At 61.6% G+C, this 7411-nt stretch overlaps 1 protein-coding gene across 1 annotated transcript in view; it reads left to right on the top strand.

The window, feature by feature from the left end:
• The first annotated feature begins 1902 nt into the window (after positions 1 to 1902).
• Positions 1903 to 7411, top strand: part of RASGEF1A (RasGEF domain family member 1A) — a 72008-nt gene continuing 66499 nt past the window's right edge. The window contains exon 1 of the mRNA XM_025396972.1: positions 1903 to 1971. The gene's annotated coding sequence lies outside the window, so the exon portion shown is untranslated. The remainder of the gene's footprint in view (positions 1972 to 7411) is intronic.

The following is a 7411-nucleotide window of genomic DNA, read 5'->3' as shown; positions in this document are numbered from 1 at the left end:
TAAAATATTTTTTGTAAAAAAAAGTAAGATCATATTACTTTGTGCAAACCCTCCACCTCCCTCTGAGTCAAAACCACAGAGGGCTGATGGTTGGCCAGGCTCTTCGCAATGTGGTCCACCTGGCAGCTCCTGCAGGCTCCTCTCTACCACACACACTCATCACCACCTGGCCTCCTTCTAAGGCATCCTTCACCTCAGGGCCTTTGCATTTGCTGTTCTCTTTGCTGAAAATGTTCATTCTTCAGATTTAGTATAGCTTGCCCCAGTTAGGTCTTAGCTCAAATATGATGCTTTCTGCCAAGATTTCCCTGATCACCCAAAATAAAATCCCCAACCCAGCAGAGAGGGCCGGTGGTGAGAGACTACAGTTCTAGCTACTCAGGAGGCTGAGGCAGGAGGCTCACTAGAGTCAGGAAGTCCCAGGCTGTAGAGCATAGTGATTGCACCTGTGAATAGCCACTGCACTCCAGCCTGGGTCACACAGTGAGACCTCCCCTTAAAAAAAAAAAAAAAGAATCCCCCACCCTACAAGCTCCCCTCCCCGTCTCTTCGCTTGCTCCCTCTCCCCGCTGGGCCTCTCTCTGGGATCTGCAGCATCTGACACATGGACTATGTATGTGTGTTTTTATTCACTGCCTACTTCCCACAAGAATGCAAACTCCAACCAGACATTCACAGCCGAATCCCAGTGCCCCATCTTACACTTGGCATACAGGTGTTCAAGACACAGGACTGAGTAAGCAAGGTCCTCAGCCTCTTCAAGGGGTGCTGTAGGGCCCCTCCCCATTTTTTCACACAGACCCCTCCACCTGGGGGCTTCGTGGCCGCAGACCTGTTTCACACTGGCTCTCGTCTGACTGCCTGCAAGAGTCACTCCGGGCTACCCTCAGGTCAGGCCACGGGGAGAAGGTGACCCTTTAGAGCGACAGGAAGTTCCACTGGATGCCAGAAGACCTGTGTCCTGCTTTAGTGGTTCTGAAATCTCTCAAGGTGGCTTTGGAGCCTTGCTCTGCGACTTACTGGCACTGAGACCCTGCAGGGTCACCGCACTCCCTGTACATCAGTTTACTAACCAGTCCAATGGGAACAAACCCGCCACCGATCTTACAGGGCGATTGTGATGGTTAAGGCGAGTAACCCAAGGGGCCAGGACTTGCCCACAGAAGGACTTTCACGGTCTGATGCCATTGACAAAAATTTTGCCAGCTCTGCGGCAGTCCCCAGAGGGCCTTTTAAATGCGGTGGCCGCATCGCCTCCTAGCTTGTCTGTCGCCTTATTCTTTTTTTTTTTTGAGACAGAATCTCACTCTGTTGCCCAGGCTGGAGTGCAGTGGCGCGATCTCAGCTCACTGCAAGCTCCGCCTCCGGGGTTCTCGCCATTCTCCTGCCTCAGCCTCCCGAGTAGCTGGGTCTACAGGCGCCCGCCACCACGCCCGGCTAATTTTTTTTTTTTTTGTATTTTTAGTAGAGACGGAATTTCACCGTGTTAGCCTAGATGGTCTCGATCTCCTGACCTCGTGATCCGTCCGCCTCGGCCTCCCAAAGTGCTGGGATTACAGGCGTGATGCCTTATCCTTTTTAAATGAAAGCCTGGCCGCCCTCTCCTGGCGCCTGCCCTGTCCCAGTGCCCTCTGCCCGAGCCCCGTCTCGTGCCCTACCTCCCCCTGCACCTTTGCCCCGCACCCTCCTCCCTCTGCGCCCCGCGTCCCGCGCTCGCCCGCTCCCCGCGCTCTCGCGCCCGCTCCGTGCCCGCTCGGCGCTCGCTCCGCGCTCGCTCGCTCGCGCTCCCCGGCGCCGGCTGCGGAGGGAGCTGCTCTGCCCGCAGCTGGCGCAGCGCGGGGGCGGCCGCGGGTGGGCGGGTGCCGCGGGCCCGGGCGCCGAGCATGAGCCGCCGCCGGCGCCGGCCGCGCGCTGCTCGGGGCCCGATTGCGGCGCGAGGGCGGCGCGGGAGCGACGCTGGCCCGGACCGAGGTAGGCAGCGGCCGCGGACCTTCAGTCCCTCGGGGCCCTCGCCCGCGCCCGGGGCCGTGCCCTCTGGTTGCCGGCGCGGGCAGGGCGGGGCGTGCGCGGGCCCAGGGTCCCGGCTCGACGCGGCCGTCGTGGGGCCGGGGCGCGGGCTCTGGGCGCGGGGCGGGGGACGCGCGCGGGGGAGGGCGGCCGGGAGCCCGGCGCGCGGAGTTGCTGAGAACTCCGCCCGGGGCTGGACGGCGCCAGGACCCCCTGCGCCCTCCACCCCTGCAGTGCACCCGGCGGGCCGTGCCGTGCCGGGCCGGGCGTGGCAGGAGCGCACGCGGCGGGCGGGCGTGGGCACTGCGGGCAGGTCCGCTGCCCGGAGCCTGGCATGGGGGTGGGGGCTGGGGAATCGGAGGAGCTCAGGGCTGCGCAGTTGGAAGTTTCCATTTGCTCTTCTGCATTCTGGGCCCCGCCGTGGTATCTCACGCCCTTGCTGTTTGGCGAGGAATTGGGGCTTGAGCTCTGCATCTGGGGGAGAGGGCCAGGGCCATGCCAGGTGTCTCCCTCTCCCTGCTGGGCAAGGGTCATTTGAAGGACCACGCTCTCTTTGCCCCGGGCCTTGTCGGCCCCAGGGATGGGGCAGGTGCAGCTGGTTCTGGTCTGAGGGTCGGTGAGTGAGAGGTGGGGGCGGAAGTCCCCTGCTGTGTGTGGAGGGACGCGCTGGCAGGTTCATGTGCCCTGCATTTCTGGCTGCCTCTGGGTACTGGACCTGGTGGATGTTTACAGGGAGGCCGCAGTCTGCCTCTTGGGAGCCACCTGGGGGCAGAGACCTGGTGGTGGTCAGCGCTCTCTCCCTCCCTGCCCAGAGCAGCGAGCTCCTCCCTGGTTCACCCTCCCCACCACTGCCACTCTTCTCCCACTGTCCTGCGCGGGAAGGGCCCCGATGGCCTTCGGCCGCAGGATTCCAAAACACAGGAGTCAGGCTGGGTGCAGGGGAGCCTCCCCAAGGCCTTGCTTCCCTCTGCCCCCTCCCAGGGTTCTCCTGCCCCCTCCGGATGCAGTCTTGCCAGTCCAGCCTGTCCAGCTCGGTGCCCTGGACTCTAAGGGACTCTAGGGGGCCTCCACTCGAGAGGCCACAGGTCTTGATTCGTGAACCACGGGCAGGCTGCAGGCCTCTGAGACTCAGTTTCCCCATCTGTAGACTGACACAGTTTTGATGACCTCTGAGGACATTTCCACCCTGGTGTCCAGTGACACTTTGCTTTGGAACCTTAGGACCCCAGCCCAGGAAGGGGAGATCCGGAGCGGGGGGACATGGAGGACCTTGGCTGGGTGGCCAGGGACACATAGGTGGTTTCTCTGCCCCTCCAGCCAGTGCGTGTCCTTAGGGCTGTGGTTGGTAGTGACCCAGCGAGGTGGGTGCAGCAGGCCCACAGGCCCTACTTCTGAGAAGGGTGTGAGCTGTGTGGATCCCCCAGGCTCTCTGGTGAAGTGGAGAAGCTGTGTCCTCCTGCACATGCCCCTGGGTTTGCGAACCAAGCAGGTATCCCAGGTGTGCCTTGGCCTGAAGGCCAGCCAGCGAGTTTGTTTTTCTCTGGGAGACATCTTCGAGCTGCCAGCCGGATGGCTCCCTTCCACCTGGCAAAACGTGGAAATGGAACAGTTCACACAGAGCAGAGGGGTTTTTTGGTGTAACTTAGCAACTGCAGGCAGGGGAGGAGGAGGAGGAGGAGGGATAAATGGCATTTGTGCTGGACAGTGGCTGGTGCGGGGAGAGCCACACACACAGTGGCCCCCGGCAGTGGGAGGGGCCAGCCAGGGAGGAGAGCGAGTGTACACTGGGACACAGTGTGGCCAGGAGCCCCTGAGCACGCTGGTCCCCACCTGTAGAATGATGCCAGGGGCAGGATGGGACAGCTTTGGTTGGCCTTTGGTTTTTGGCAACAGAACCGTGGGTTTCACAGAAGCCATGTTTGTCAAATAGGTCAAGTGAAGGTGCTATGCCAAGGCAGGGATGGGGCCAGGGGGTTTGGCCCCCCCACTGTCCTCAGGAGAGGGGCTGGTGGAGGGATGCTCTTCTCTGCATGGCCCACCCCAGGGAAGGGGCGCTGGGCTGCTGGGGGTAGTCCCAGGGGCAAGCAGATAGCAGATGGGGAGGAGACTCAAGGCATCTCCCCGACCCCTCCCTGCTGCCCCTTGACGGCCCCTCCCTCCCCTTCCCCCTTTTTCTCCTGAGGCCATCTGCTTGGGCCCAGCGCTCTGGCTGTTTTTCTCTTGGAGCTTCCAATCTGCCTCCTGTAACTCCCACCCACTCCAGCCTGCCTCCCCGCTCCTCTGCCCTCCCCTGCCCACTCCCTGCTGGGGAGGATGAGTGTTTACCTAGCAAGGGTGTGATGTGCAGAGGGAGGGGACTGAAGTGGCACTGGTGGGCTGACAGTCATAGAGGAGGGCCTCTGATACCCACTGGTGGACTGCTGGGGGTGTCAGAGGCCCTTCCCTATGGCTGTCAGCCTGACCTGCAGGGGTCCAGAGAGGGCTCACTGCCCACTTTTTGGGTGTATTCCTCTTGCCCCTTTCTGGGCACAGAACCTGGGGCTGTGGGTGTGTGAGAGTGGGCTCTGGGCCGGCCCAGAGTGGCAAGCTGCCAGGAGCCCATGCAGAATGTCCCTGCACGCTGGGACACCAGGAATTCCCCAGCTAGCAGCCTGGGAGCAGGGGTGGGAAGGTCAACTGGTATGGCCAGCAGTGGCTTGGTGGGCACTGTGTGAAGGGAAGCCTGAAAGTCCCTTGGGGTCCTGGCCTGCTCAGAGTGGGAGAGGGGCTCTGGCCTCAGGGCTCACCACCTGGGACAGGCTGGTAGAGGCTGCTCCAGGCACCGTGACAGAAGGCTGTGAGGAGTGTCCGACCAGGAGTGGACAGGTCTGAGGACCCAAGTGGGGCCTGTGCTGTGATGGACGGGGTGGGGATGTGACTGCTGCTGTGGCCATCCCTGCCTGGTGGACTGTAGAGAGGGAAACCAGGCAGGGAGAGTAGTCAGGTGGCCCTGGCTCTGCTGCAGCGCTTCCCAGGAAGCACATGGGTGCTTTTGGGCATGACTCAGGATGACATCCAGTGATCCTGTTCTGGGAAGCTCCTCTGCACCTGTGGTTGCCTGCCTTGCCCTGGGCGCTGCCTGGGCTGGGGTAGGGGCTGGGCTGTGGGCCTGTGCTGCCCAGGGCAGCCAGCAGGGGCTCCAAGACCTGCCTGTCTCTTGTGAGCTGGCTATGGGGTTCTTTGTGAATTCAGGGAGCAGAGGCCAGCACCGGCTCAAAGAGGAGAGGCCTGGGCTGGGACTCTAGACAGAACAGCCCAGGGCGGGCACTTCATACGTGGGATGCAAAGATGTGGCTGCTCGGTTGACAGGTGCTTTTCCTTTTTTAAAAACAACGAGAAACTTGCTCAGCCGTCCCCACCCTGGTTGCCTGTGCGGGTTGACTTTGAAGACATGTTCTCTCCTCACTCTGAATCCTCACTTCCCACTCAGTCCCACCCACGCCAATCTGCACACACCTCCTTCAGTCCAGGGATGTCTTCTTGAGAGGCCGTGGACGTCCACTGCCTTCCTCCCAGACACCCAGTTCCTGGGCTTGGCTGGCCCCTGGTTCTCCTCCTCCTGTCCCGGTGCGCTCAAAGTCCCTGTTCCTCAGGACCTGGGCTTAAACCCTTTACCCAGCCACAGCATCTGTTCCCTCCTCCATGCTCATCCGGTTCCAGCTCCCATCAGCCCCCACCTGTCCTCTGGGCTCTGTCAGGTATGAGCCTGCTGGACGCCTCCCAGGTGACGATGCACATCATCATGCCCCTTAACCTTGCCTGCCCCAGGTTCCCCATCTGAGCACATGGGCAGCCGGCTCTCCCTTGCCCCCTCTGCCAGCTTCCCTTTGCCTGGAGTTGTCAGCCAGTCTGGCACACCCCACTCCAGACCTCTCTTCTGCCCCTTCTGCCTCTCCCTGCTCACTGCCACCTCTATGGGCCGGGCCGCCATTCCCTGGCCAGGACATTTGCAGTGGCCTCCTTACCCTGCAGTCTCTTCCCCTACTCAGGACATGGCCTCTGCTGGGACTCCCTCCTCCCAGGAGGCTCCCAGTCTTCCTCAGGTGCCTTCCTGAACTTTCCTGCTGTGCAGGGGGCTTGGGGCTGTTCTGCAGCAGCCGCCCTGGGTGTACTTGTCTATGATCCCCTGGGGTCCAATCTGCACGAGGCCTGTTGGAGCCCAGCCACGAGACAGTGGCTATGCTGGCAGATTCAGCGAACATCCATGGGAGGTGCATGGAAGTGCCTGAGCCACTGTGTGTGGTGGGGCAGAGCTGCCTGGCCTGGGCCATGTTGCTGCGCCCACACCAGGGAGAGGAGAGGAGAGGAGAGGGAAGCCGACCTGAGAGCCCTGGGACAGTCTGGGGGGATGGTGTCTGGGGTCCTGGACCAGGAAGGAATTCTGGGAGGCGGGGCTGGGAGGCCAGCACCCTGTTTGTTGTCACCACCACTTCTGTTTCTCCAAGTGTCACCCTTAGACTCTACCTTGAAGAGAGAGTTCTCCCTGGATCTGGTTACCATGGCAACACTGTTAACAAAGAGTAGCTTCCGTGGAGGAGGCTGGCGGGAGCTGGGAGAGGAGAGGGGGCGCGTTCTGATGGTTTACCAGCAGGGCTTGTTTCCCCACCCCCACCAAGGCTGCCCAAATCTGGTGGACCCTCCCCCACCCTCTCTGCCCATGGGGCTCTCCCGGTCTCTGGTACCCTGACCCTCCAAATGTGAATGTCAGGCAGCCTTGAGTGCATCCGGGTGTGTCCTGGACCCCAGCCACAGCTGGGGCACTGGGGCACTGGGGCAGGCCTCCTCCTTGGGGCCTGGGGAGACATGCCCAGCCACAGCACCAGGTACTTCCCAGGGTGAGGATCTGCATTTTGTCCCTGTACAGACGCAGACTCCAAGGTCCAGATTTCTCCTACCTGGAATTCTCTGCAGGAGAGTTCTGTGCCCAGCTTTTTCTGGCCAGTGCTCTGAGCATGCCCTCTGGGCCCCGCTTCTCCCAGGGCTGTGGTCTGGATGGAGGTAATGTGCAGCCCTGAGCCAGGCTCTGGGTGAGAGCTGGGCAGCCCCAGCTTTGCTGGCTGAGGAGAGGAGGGTTGGCCCCAGTTGCTGGGACCCAAGCCTCTGCCCTCAGAGCTGGGGGAGGAAGGATGGGCCAGAGGCAGTGCGAGTGGACCAGCTGGGAGGATGGGGCTTGGATGAGGATGGAGCTTGGGGAGTTCTGGCGGTGCCCTGATGCTTTCATGAGTTAATTACTGAGAGCGGGTAGGGGGCTGCATCAATTATTCATTTTATTATTGCTGTTAGCAGTGGGTGGCTGGATGAGGAGTGGAGTCCCCCACAGGCCAGGCCAGGCCAGGTGAGCATTGGTGGCACCTGGGAGAGCCCA

This window comes from Theropithecus gelada, chromosome 9 (assembly GCF_003255815.1).
Source record: "Theropithecus gelada isolate Dixy chromosome 9, Tgel_1.0, whole genome shotgun sequence".
Classification (NCBI taxonomy): domain Eukaryota; kingdom Metazoa; phylum Chordata; class Mammalia; order Primates; family Cercopithecidae; genus Theropithecus; species Theropithecus gelada.
Note: the sequence above shows the minus strand (reverse complement) of the source record. Positions and strands in the feature narration are given on the sequence as shown.